This window comes from Hippopotamus amphibius, chromosome 4 (assembly GCF_030028045.1).
Source record: "Hippopotamus amphibius kiboko isolate mHipAmp2 chromosome 4, mHipAmp2.hap2, whole genome shotgun sequence".
Lineage (NCBI taxonomy): Eukaryota > Metazoa > Chordata > Mammalia > Artiodactyla > Hippopotamidae > Hippopotamus > Hippopotamus amphibius.
This window is the reverse complement of record NC_080189.1, coordinates 52,486,676-52,500,223: the sequence shown is the minus strand read 5'-3', so window position 1 is coordinate 52,500,223 and position 13,548 is coordinate 52,486,676.

The window sequence follows — 13,548 nt, the reverse complement described above, 5'->3', positions numbered from 1 at the left end:
GGTATAGTTGCTTTACAGTGTTGTACTAGCTCCTGCTGCACAGCGAAGTGAACCAGCCATATGTGTACACATATCCCCTCCCTTTTGGATTTCCCTCCCATCCAGGTCACCACAGAGCACTGAGTAGAGTTCCCTGTGCTATACAGCAGGTCCTCACTAGATATCTGTCTCATACCCGCAGCGTATATATGTCAATCCCAATCTCCCAATTCTTCCTACTGTGCCCCCCCCCCACAATACTTAGTTGTACTATAACAGATACAGTACAACTTAGGGGTATGGGATTAACAGAACGAACATGTCCACACATTTGTTTTCTACATCTGTGTCTCTATTTCTGCTTTGCAAATAGGTTCATCTGTACCATTTTTCTAGATAGCACATATATACATTAATATACAATATTTGTTTCTCTCTTTCTGGCTTACTTTACTCTGTATGACAGTCTCTAGGTCCATCCATGTCTCTACAAATGACCCAATTTCATTCCTTTTTATGGCTGAGTACTATTCCATTATATAAATGTACCACATCTTCTTTATCCATTCATCTGTTGATGGACATTTAGGTTGCTTCCATGTCCTGGCTGTTGTAAATAGTGCTGCTATGAACATTGGGGTGCATGTGTCTTTTTGAATTATGCTTTTCTCAAGGTATATGCCCAGTAGTGGGATTGCTGGTAGTTCTATGGTAGTTCTATTTTAAAATTTTTAAGGAAATAGCTCATGCAGCTCAATATCAAAAACAAACAACCCAGTCAAAAAATGGGCAGGAGATCTAAATAGACATTTCTCCAAAGAAGACATACAGATGGCCAAGGCACATGAAAAGATGCTCCACATCACTAATTATTAGAGAAAAGCAGATCAAAACTACAATGAGGTATCATTTCATACTGGTCAGAATGGCCATCATCAAAAAATCTACAAACAATAAACACTAGAGAGGATGTGGAGAAAAGGGAACCCCCTTGTACTGTTGGTAGGAATGTAAATTGATACAGCCGCTATGGAGAACAGTATGGAGGTTCCTTAAAAAACTATAACTAGAACTCCAACATTTCTCATTGGTAGATTTTTTTGATGATAGCCACTCTGACAAGTGTGAGGTGATACCTCATTGTGTTTTTCATTTGCCTTTCTCCAATAATCTAAAATTAGTGATGTTGAGAATCTTTTCATGTTCCTGTTAGCCATCTGTATGTCTTCTTTGGAAGAATGTCCATTCAAGCCTTCTCATTTTTGATTGGATTGTTTGGTTTCTGATATTGAGTTTGTATATTTTGAATATTAAGCCCTTGTCAGTAATATCATTTGCAAATATTCTCTCCTGTTCTGTGGGTTGTCTTTTTGTTTTGTTGATGATTTCCTTTGCTAAGCAAAAGCTTTTAAGTTTAATTGGGTCTCATTTGTTTATTTTTGCTTTTATTTCTTTTGCCTTGGGAGAATGATCTAAGAAAATATTTCTACAATTTATGTCTGAGAATATTTTACCCATGTTCTCTTCTAGGAGTTTTATGGTGTTATGTCTCACATTTAGGTCTTTAAATCATCTTGAGTTTATTTTTATATATGGAATAAAGGAGTGTTCTAATTTAATTAATTTACACATAGCTGTCCAGCTTTCCCAGCACCACTTGTTGAAAAGACTGTCTTTTATCCATTGTATATTCTTGCCTCCTTTGTCATAGGCAAATTGATGGTTAGGTGTGTGAGTTTATTTCTGGGCTCTCTATTCTGTTTCATTGATCCATGTTTTTGTGCCAATACCATGCTGTTTTGATTAATGTAGCTTTGTAGTATTGTCTGAAAATCTGGAAGGGTTGCCTCCAGCTCTGTTCCTTTTCCTCAGGATTGCTTTGGCAATTCTGGGTCTTATGTGGTTCCCTATAAATTTTAGGATTATTCATTCTAGTTTAGTGGAAAATGTCATGGGTATTTTGATAGGAATTGCATTAAATCTGTAGATTGCTTCGGGTTGTATGGCCATTTTAATAATACTAATTGTTCCAATCCAGGAACATGGGATATCTTTCCATTTCTTTGAATCATCTTCAATTTCCTTTACCAGTGTTTTATAGTTCTCAGCATATAAGTCACCTCCTTGGTCTGGTTTATTTGTAAGTATTTTAATTTTTTGATGTGATTTTTTACAAGGAATTATTTTCTTAATTTCTCTAATAGTTCATTGTTAACTGTAATGGAATGCAACATATTTCTGTATCTTAATCTTGTATTCTGCTACCTCCTGAATTCACTTATTAGTTCTAATAGTTTTTGTGTGGAGTCCTTAGAGTTCTCTGTATAGAGTATTGTGTCATCTGCAAGTAGTGATAGTTTTACCTCTTCCCTTCTCATTTGGATACCTTTTATTTCTTTTTCTTTTCTGACTGCTGTGGTTAGGATTTCTAATACTATATTGAATAGAAGAGGTAAGAGTGAGCATCCTTGTCTCGTGCCCAGTGCTGTTTCTCCCTTCTACCAGATTATGTGGAAATCTTTCTTGCAGCCTTGGTTCTATAGGCATTCTTATGCCAGTTTCCAGTTAGTTATCCATGAGAATTGTTCCACATGTGGATGTATCTTTGATGTGTTTGTAAGGGGAGGTGAGCTCCACATCCTCTTACTCTACCATCTGGACCTCCCTCCTTCAGGTAATTCTTATACAGGTGATTTAAGAATTATGCTTTATAAAATGCTAACCTAAACCAGCACAGTTTGATAGAAATATAATGGAAGTTCATATGTAATTTAAAAAATTCTGGTAGCCACATTTTAAAAAGTAAAAAGAAATAGGTGAAATTAATTTTAATCATATATTTTATTTAACCCACTAGATGCAAGGTGTTATTTTAACATGAAATTGATATTTAACATTTTTGTACTAAATCTTGGAAATCTAGTGTATATTTTTAATTTACCATACATCTCAATTTGAACTAACTATCCACATTGCAAGCACTAAATTTTGGTTGCCCCTGCAAACCTATTGAATTGTAACTTCTGGGGGTGGAGCCCAGTAATTTGTTTCAATAAGTCCTCTCCCTGATTCTGATGCTCATTCAAGTTTGCATACCACTGATCTAGGTTATTGGTTTTTGAACTTGGCTGCAAGCTGAAATCACCTGGGAAACAAAACGAACAAACAAAAAATGCTTATGCATGGGTCCCAATCTTAGAAATCATGATTTTTTTAAAAAGCCTTCCAGATGATTCTAATATATGGCAAAGTGTAAAAACCCACTGTTTCTCATAAATGCCTCCTTTATCTTTAGCTTCAAAGTCAGATTCTGGGCCCCAACATCATCTTCCTAGGATATTTCAGTCTCTTCTCGCCAAACTCCCCATTTCCAGGTTTCTTCTTTATTCTGCCTTGAGTTTTTAGACGAAAGGAATCTTTAGTCTACTTCTGCAGTTCCTTTCCTAAGAGGGACATCTCTTTTCAAAGTCCACATCTTTTAGCTCCTCACCCATGATGGCCAGTCCCAAACTGCAGCGCTCACCTCTTCACCTCACCTGCCACAGGCCCTGGGGACCCCTGCTCACCGGGAACAGCAGCCCACTCCTGCTCCCTCCCACTTCCCGTGTAAGCCCAGGGCTTTGGACGCTTAACTTGTGACTTCGCATTGAACTCTAGCTGCCTCTTTCCCTATATTGCAGAGGGATCCCTGAAAGCTCAAATCTGACACACACACACACCCCTGCCCCCCCTCCCCCCCCCCACCCCCACCATGTCTTCCAGGGAAAGAGAGCAAGGAGAGAACCTGAACTGGGGAGCCCTTTTTTTCTATCATTGCTAATAGTTTCATTTCTGGTAGATTTCCATTTCCCACACCCTTGGATTCCAGCAGCTCACTGGAATGAGGGTGAATCTTTGGGAAGGCCATCTGATCATGTGTGGAAGGAGTGGGAGAGAATTAAAACTCCAGGCTTACTCCCGTGTCATAAATCATTAGTGAGAAAGCAGCTGCTAAGCATGTGTGTGTGCAGGCCACACCAACAACATAGATTGTGTGTTTATGCATATGTAAATGTGCATAGCTGAAGCACCCTCTAGTGGAACACCTGGAGAAGAACATGTTTTCCAGAGAAACTCGCCCTCCAGAAAAAAACAGGGTATTCTGAAACCTTAATGTGACCAGAGCATCATAAGAAATGACAGCATAAGGCTGCAGCATCTTCATCGTCGTGGCAGGATCCCAGGGTCACCTGCTGATTCAAGTAACTGCCAGGTCCAGCTCAATGAGGAGTGGGCATGGGCTGAACCAGCCTTTCTTAAAGGCCTTGTGTGGAGGCCTTCATTCCCTCGTGCCAAAGGTGTACAAAAGCAGTATTAGGAAGTTACAGCTGCTGCAAAGGAAGGCTTGTAGATTACCATGGAGTTCCTTCAGTTCAAGAAGCTGCCTGTTCCCATTTCAAATCAGGGGACAAAGATGGATTATTCACTACTGCTGTCAGGAAGAGGATATATTGGAGCCTTAACCTACTTTTTTACACTAAGTAAATTCCAAATTAAAACCAAAGAAATAGAAGAAAACAATGGAGATAATATTAGAGTGGTGAATGACTTGCCAAATGAAACCTCAAATCCATAAAGCAATTAAAGAAACTATTGATAAATTTTACGACAAAAATAAAAATTTTCTGCATGGCAAAAAAAATGCCACGAACATATTCAAAATATAAATAGCATACAGAGAAAAATTGCAACAGGGGGGAGTCAAGAAAGGGAGGGAATACGGGGATATGTGTATAAAAAGATGATTGAACTTGGTGTACCCCCAAAAAAATAAAAAAATAAAATTAAAAAAAAAATTGCAACAGATAGCAAAAAGGGATAATTTCCTTACTATATAAAGTGTTCCCAAAACCCATAAGCAAAAAACTGACAATGCTATAGAAAAAAAACAAACAAAGGTTCTGAACAGATAGGTGACAGTAAAGAAAAAATTAAGCACTTAAACATACACAACGATTTTCAATCTCCTTCACAATCATTGCTTTCAAGGTTGCAGGTAGGATCACACATTTGAGTAGGGCAGGCACGGGGCAGCAGGCTGAGTGACATGTGGGAATGGAGAGTAGACATTGGTACACTGTCCGTGAAGAGCAGTTTTGCAATAGCTGTCCAAATAAACAGTAACCAGACACATTGACCCAGAAAATCCACTTATAGGAATTTACCTTACAGATATGCTTGCAGATGTGTGAGATGATGCATGCGTGAGGAAATTCAAAGCAGTATGGTTTGAAAAAGCAAAATCCTAGAAACACTCTAAGTGCCCATGAATCAAGGACTAGAGAAATAAAGCATGACGCAGTCACACAATAGAATCCTCTGCAGCCGTGGGCTCCATGTTCCCAAGGGCGAGGCAAGTTGGTGTGCAGAGATTGGATGGCTCTTCCAGACACATGGAGTGAAAAAGCAAGGTGAAGTGAGGATGTTGAAGATTTTCCATTACACTCTATTACTTTTCTTTAAAAAAGAGGATCAATGGGAGAAATTTTTCTTAGTCCTTAGAACCAGCTAGTGATTTTTTTTCTTACGTTTTTGGTGTTGTCGTTTTGTTTTATTTTTAATTCAATGGTTTAAACTTATCATAGAGGGACTACATGGACATGATAAAAGAACAAACTGTTAGTTTTTATGCTATGGACACACTAGTCACATAACTGCTTGTGTTTTCCCCAGGGTTAGCTGCTAGAAAGCTCAGAGTCTCATTAGTAGTCCACCTCTCTGGATGCCCAGCATCTTCAGGCATGAATATTTTGTGCTAAACTAACCCCAGGCTATTTTTTTCTAATCTTACTTTCCTAAACCATTATTTCACATGTACTATAATAAACTGCTTTAAATTCATCTTGTAACGAGGTAGGCATATTTTTAAAATAACAATAAAATAAAGCAAAGTGAGGAAAGGAGTGTGTATTATGCTACCATTTGCATTAAAAAAAAATACATGCACATGCTCATAATTGCATCGACTGTCTCTGGAAGGATAGCAACTTTGCTTACCTGAAGAGGCTAGGGGACAGAGGCAAAGGGAATCTTATTAATAACTCTAAGTTATTTTGTATTTTAGTTTTATGCCATATACATATTTTGGAAACATTTTTAAAAGTCCTCCCCTTTGCTTTAAAGAGCCGCCCAGTTGCTGCAAGCACCACTCTTGTGGTGCAGGTGTTTAACCAACAGGAAGAGGTATATGCAGAGAAGACACTGACCTACCCTCACCCACTGAGTTTCTGTTGCAGTGTGGGCTGCCTGATTCTGTTTACTGTGCCAGAGCTGCGGAGATGTCTATAAATATTCATACTGGGCTACAGAGAATGAAAATTTGGCCCATCTCCCATACTTTGCACTTTAGAAAAAAGCAGTTTGAGGTAAAGATGATGATTTTTCCCCCTGTGAGTGCTTAATAGGAGAAGCACAAGGTATGATGAGTTTACCATGGAGTGAAACTCTCACTTTCGTTCTCTACTGAGCCTCACATCCTTAGAAGTCCCCATCAGTGATGGGTCTATTTTTAAGTCAGGCTTATTGAGGTGTAACTTATATATAGCAAATTTCACTTTTTTAAGGATATAGTTCAATAAGCTTTGACAATCACACATAGAACATTTCCATCACCTCCAGAAGTTCCCTCTTTCCTCCTGTAGTCAAATCTTCCCACACCCCTCATTTGGGAACAAGTTTACACTTACAGAAAGTTTGCTAAGATAGTACAGAGAGTTCTCACATACCCTTCATCAGCTTCCCCTAATGTCCACATCTTAAAGAACGTGGTACATTTATCAAAACTAAGAAATAGACATTGGTAAATTACTATTAACTCAACTATAGACTTTCTTTGGATTTCACCAGTTTTTTCATTGGCATTTTTCTGTTCCAGGTCCCACTCAGGAGCCAACCTTGCACTTGGTCCACCTGTCCCCTTAGTCTCATCTGTGACAGTCTCTCCATCTTTCCTTGTTTTCCATGACCTTAACACTTTTTAAGAGTACTGGTCAGGTATTTTGTAGTGTGTTCCTCAACTGGGGTGTCTTCTGTTTTCTCATGATTAGACTGAGGTTAAGGATTTGAGGGATAAATACAGTGGTAAAGTGCTCTTCTCATAGCATCATATCAGGGAACATGAGGTCCTCATGACTTCCTGGTTAATGTGATCTTGATCATGACCGGTTTTCTCCACTATAAAGTTACTTTTCCACTTTCCACACTTTCTTCATTGGAAATGAGTCACTAAGTCTAGCTCATACACGGGGGAGGGAATTAAAGTCCACCTCCTAGAGGGAGACGTACCTACACATATTATTTGGCCACTGACCTCCTCTGGGCCAGTCTCCTCCTGATGCCCAGTCTTTCACAGTGAGACCCTGATAAGGTCCGTGGAGAGAAGTCTGCAGGACCTGTGCACTCCCACTGTGACTGCAGCTGCCTGGTTTGCTATACTCTCATCTTAGTCCATACTTGGCACGGCAACCATTTAAAGTTTTAGCTGAGTTCCTATTCAGCTGTGTGACCCTGGCATCTCTTCCGCTCACACTCTGCACAGCTGAGCCAGTGCTTCCCTCCCATCTCTCCTTGGAATGCTGTCTTTTCTTAGATTTCAGGCTACTTGGTTGCCCACAACCTCAGATCGCTAATGGTTTTAAGAAGAATTATAATTTTGTTGTTTATCAAGGTTTTACCTGCTAAAAAGGGTGACATTCTCTTCAGTTTTCTATATCCAAGGTGAAAGCAGAACTTGATGTAATGAATGTGAAAACAAACCCTCTCTCCTCCATATAGAAAGTGAGATCTAAAGCCTTCACATCTATTGGGACCTCAGAGAGCATCCTTGATTATGTGACTCCCAGTTAGGCCAACCACTGATAGATACTCCCTTGCACATCAAGGCCCATGACTATTCTGAAAACGAGTGGAGTCGTTCCAAGAATAAATGATCAGGGCCAAGTCCAAGCAAATGTTTCCAGAGCCTCTCCCTCTAGTAGTATCCCACACTTATTCCTCACTTGCCCAAGGCACCCTCCAACTGGGATCGTGTACTCCCTTCACAGCACCTGGGGGTACCCCCAGACCCTCTTTAACCACTGAGGGATGTGAGCATGTAGTAGTGGTTGGTGGTTGCAGCAGTGAAAGCCCAGCCATCCTACCCATAGGTCATGGGAATTCTAACCCCACACGCTTATGTCTCTGAAAACTTCATTCCTTTCTCATTCATTCAACAACTAGCAAATACGATAAGAATTATGTGGCAGAAACTGTGCTGAGCTCTGGATGTGCATCTAGCCAGCCCCGTAAGAACAACTTAACATTTTTTTGTCTACAAGGAGAGGCTAAACAACAAGGATCTTTGCATTTCAAGTATACACAATAACCTTCATCGTACCTACACTTGATATTTGAATGAGCCATTGTGAAGTTTCACTTGACTCTCACAACAGCTCTGTGACGCAGATGAAAGAGAGAAACTCAGAAACGTTAGATATTTGTCCTACAATTGCACTGTTAGTATCAGAGCCAGGTTTTGAGGTCTTCTGACTTCAAGTAGTGTTCTTACTGCCTTGATGCATTGCCTGTCATGCTTGAATCTATCAGATATGTGATAAAAAGTAGTAAATGTTTGAAACCAAATGTATCCTATTTAAGTCAAAAGCACCCCTACCAAGTATGAGAATAGGCTGTCCAAGAGGATTGGGTTTAAGTGCTTGGATTCAGGTCTAAATTTATACCACTCCATCCAACAGCTCTCTTCTAATCATGGTGCTCCAACCGAGGCTCAGAGAGTGGCCTCTGGACCCGGTGACCCAAACTGTGACAGTGACAGCAGCTGGCATCTAAGCCCATTATTACCAGCTGAGAAGAAGGTCCACTGCTCAGTTTCTTAGCAGAGGAGAAAAACCCCAAGTAGGTTTAAAAGGATGTTTTGAACCTTCTCAGGGAGTTGTAATTAAGGAACAACAGTGCACATCAAGTCCAGACTTCCACATGAGCACAGATAACTTGTTTGTGGCCTCTGCAGGTGCCGCTCTGTACAGCCAGCCCTGGAGACCTCAAATCTAATCTGCCTGAAGTCCCCAGAGTAAGTGCTGCTCCAGGCATGTTTGAACTTCAGAGGAAACCTGAGTGAGCCAATTTCATTATTCCCCAGCAAATCTACCCAAACACCAGATAAGCAAGCCTTTTTTGATTCTGTGCATCGTGCACTGAAGCAAGAGTTATTGCTTGTTCATTTCACCTGGTGGGACAGTTTTTGGAGTTTGCTTTAAAAATAAGAGGCAAGATTGCCTTCTCGGAAAAAAAAGTAAATGGGGACAAGATCAATTTCTTGACTCACATAGAGGTGTAACCGTAAGACTCTAAGCTTTTCTCTGTGATTTCAAACAAACAAAAAGCAGGTTCTCAGTGGTCAGACTTCATCTTTGGGGATGAATAGTATATAATCCAGGAGGCTTTTCAACAAAATGGATTTGCCAACTTTCAATGTTTGTCCTGAAGGAAACATTCGCTGAGTCAAAACATTTACATTGTAAAGTCAGGAGAATGTGTCAGCCTTCCCTGAGGTAATGTCACAACATCTTGACAAAACATATGCCACAATAACATTATATCAGAGCAAAAAAAAATAAATGGTTATATTTGTCTGTATGTGTTATACACCTCCGCCTAAACTTCAATTCTACTTACTAGAATGAAAACTTTGCAAGTAAAATGGGAGAAATAAATTGCTCCCAATAAAAGAGGAATTCCTGAAAAATTTTATTTCAAGTAGACCAGGATGTCTTTATAACCCAGTCCTCTATTAGGTGTATATGGGCCATGACATACACCCTATGCCCCTCATCGTAATAGTTCTACACGATGAAAACCCATACAGTAAACTGATGGTATTTGTAACGAATGTGTTTGGAATCCCTTCTGAATCCTAACTTTATAAGCATGGAAAATTTTGAGAGTTGCATGTGTCCTATGTATATTCCCAAAACACAAATGAAAACCCCAAATATGAACAATGAAAAATAGCACTTCTCAGGTCGAATGGAGGTGGAGCAGAGAACAGAGAGACCCATCTCTTCATTCTCCTTTTTACTAGACAGTTAATCCCTTTCCACACCCCTTCTTGCCTCCCTTCTCCCCTGCCACACCTCCCCACCCAACTGACGGTCCCTCAGGCACCTCTAGGAAATTGGGGGGTCGTGTGAAGCAGCTGCTTGAATGCAACTGCACTAACTGATATCTATAAAAGCAGTGTTATACTTACCTGCCAGCAAAGATAAATGGCCTCCCTCTACTTGATTTCTAGGAAGAAGTTAAGTGGGCTGCGGTTCTATGCCCAGATTCATGTTTGATGTACTGTTGCCTTTAAAGACTGTGATAAAATTGTCATAGGCATCTGCTCACCTCCAGGTCACTCCTCCTCATCCCTCGAGGATTTTAGCACCTGACTCACTCTCTTGCCCTCGACTCTATCCCTGATACAATTCTTAGTGACTTCAGTATCCAGATAGATGATTCTCCTGAAACCCTGACTTCTCATCTTGACCTCTGTTCCTCCAAGGATTTTCCACATGCCACAGTCAGCCATCCACTCCCTTGCCCATGCCCTTGTTTGAGTCCTTGTCCATAAGCGTGCTTCCTCAATAGTCTCAGTTGCCGTCATCCGGCTGCCTGACCACCATCTCCTATTTCTCTGTCTCCCTCCCAGTTATTTGGATTCCAGTGGTCTCCCACCCTACGGACTCCCAGTCTGTGGACCCTGGTACTTTTTACTGTCCCTCTACCTCTTATGTCCGGAGTTTCCTCCTTCCCCAGTTTAGATTCCTGGGTTCATATCTGTATTCATTTCCTCACCCCTAGCAAAATGCAATTCTGGTATTTCAAGATGTAGAATTGTTTATTGTTTGGTATGGTGAGGCCAGCAGATCAGGAGACGACTGCCACTGAAAAGCTAACGTGTCACTCACAGATCCCAGGAGGAGGGGGCCACTACGCGGGGGCGCCACGCAGGGAAGCACCAGGGTCAGGAGGCAGAAGGAGTGAGGGGGCGACGGGGGTAAGAGCCTTTACTGTGGCTTCCGCAGGAAGGGACGGGTGAGGCAGAGCACGCAGGTCTAGAATAGGCTAGTTTGAATACTTTCAGAGGGCTCTGGGGCGCAGGGGCTCTCCCTGGTTGTCTGTCCCTGGCCCTGGGGTGATTCAGGAGGGGGAGTGGTGGGCAGCGTGTGAAAGCCAGTAGAGGACGTGATGGAGAGTGTGGGCTCTGGATTGGTTGATTTGCACACGAAAGGCATGCTCACAGACACGTCCTTTACTATCTCTAGGAACTGGCAGCCCGGAAGGGAAATCCCTCCAGGGTCAGCAAAGTCCCAGATGTCAAATCATCAGAAACATACGGTTAATGCATCTGGTTAAATTGCAACCCTCTGCTTGCTTCTCACCAGCACCCGAGCAGCTGGGTGTGACTAAAGCAATACACACAGCTGTGCTGATTGGCCTCAAATGGGTGAGCACAAAACCCTAATGGGGTCTTGTTGCCCCCCGTATTGACCTAGTCTGTTCACTGTCCCGATCTCCGGCTCTTTTAAAGCTCTTCCTCTCTCTCAAACATCTAACAACTTTCTCCACACCTTTCTATTTGCTTCTTCTTTCACTAAGAAAACAGAAACAATCAGAAATAAATTTCCACACACTCCCACCATTGGAACCACCTGTACCCACCTCCTCAACCTTCTCTCCTGTTAAAACAGTGGGCCCCCCAGGGTGACCCCTCTGCTCCAGCTTTCCCTCCCACCCTCTCTCCTGCTAGGAAGGTAGCTCTTTCAGGTGGAGCCTCTCTCTCCCACATCGACAGCTGCACCCTCTCTTCTGAACCATCCCACCAAACACAAAGAGATTGTTACCTCCCACCTGAGAAAGGAAAGAACTCTCGTGACTCCACATCATCCTCCAGGAACTGCCTTGTTTCTTTGCTCCCCTTTACAGTAAACCCTTCTAGAGAGTTTACTGTCTGCTTTCTCTGTTCACATTCTTTCCTGAATCCACTCGGTTAGGCTATTGCTCCCCTTCACTCCACCAAAAACTGCTTTTATTGAGGTCTCTAGTGACTTCCATCTTTCCAAAGCCAATGGTAATTTCTCAATCACCACTTTATTGAATGTGTTATTTGATGATAGATCATTTCATCCCCCTAGAGATACTCTCTTAGACTCCAGGAAACCAGTGTCTCTTGGTTCTCTTCCTACCTATCTTTCCCACTCTAAACACTAGAGTGTCCAAAGCTGAGTCCTCAGACTCCTCTGTCTTCACTCTTTCCCTGGATGATCTCATCCTCTCATGGCTTTAAATTCTACCTACTTGATGCATCCAAAATATCTATCTCTAGCCCAACTCCAACTCTAGCTTGTCTCTACAACTGCCAAGTAGACCTCTCTACTTGGACATTTAATAGGTATCACAGATTTAACATGTTCCAAAACAAATCCTTATTTTCCTCTCTTCCTTCTATCACCTTCTACATCTTAGTTGTTGAACTCTAAGCTTCCCATTGCTCAGACCCAAACTTTGGAGCCACCCTGGATTCTTCTTTCTTCCACACACCATATCCAGACCATGAGTAAATTCTATCAGCTTTCCTTTTTTAGCTGTAGGGGAGTCTGACCACTTTTTATCCCCTCCACCTGGTCCACGCCACCACCCTGTCTTCATCTGTCATTTCTCACCTGAGTTATTGTACTAAACTGCTTGCTTGTTTCCATTTTTCCTCCACACCTGAACTGTAGCACTATCACCCTTCCATCACCCTCCTCACCACCAAATCTGGCTACACACCAGCCTGGCTCTAGTCTTGGCTTCACCAGCAGCAGGAGGTGTGACTTTTGACAATGATGTCGCTTCACTGGACCTCTCATATCTGTGATATGATAGTGGATTAGGCTACTTAGGTTTCTTGCAGGTTGAATATTTTAGGGTCATCTGTTTATCACACACTGACCCTTTAAAGTGTTACACACACACCCCCTTTATGCCTGGGGAGTCTGATTTAATGCTCCCACGGTTTATATTCCTGGGCCTCTCACAGTACCCTGCACCTACCTCTATCGTGTTGCTTTTCACATGGTCCCATAATCCGTGATTCACTTGAGTCTCTCCCCTCATGAAACTGGGAGCCCCTTCAAGGCAAGGAGCCATGTCCTAGCTGCCTTTGTGTCTTTAGCACCCACACTTAGTAAATGTGTAGTATGTGAATGAATAGAAAGCAGAACACCTCCAAGCTGGAGAGAGGATAGAGAAGAGAAGATAGCAGAGATACGCCCTGAGGGCATGGGAGCAAGAAGAGGATGCTGGGGCGAAAGGCCAAGTCCACAGTGATGGAACAGGGGTGGGGACACCCCAGGGAAGCATGGGATACAGTAAAGGCTTCTCGGGTGTCACTCTGGTGCACTGCAGAGCCAGCCTGAGCTCAGCCCCAAGGAGAGAGGTAACTCCCTGCCTTTGAGGAGCTAACTAGCTTGCTGGGCAGCTAACTCGTGGATGGACTGGAGCCAT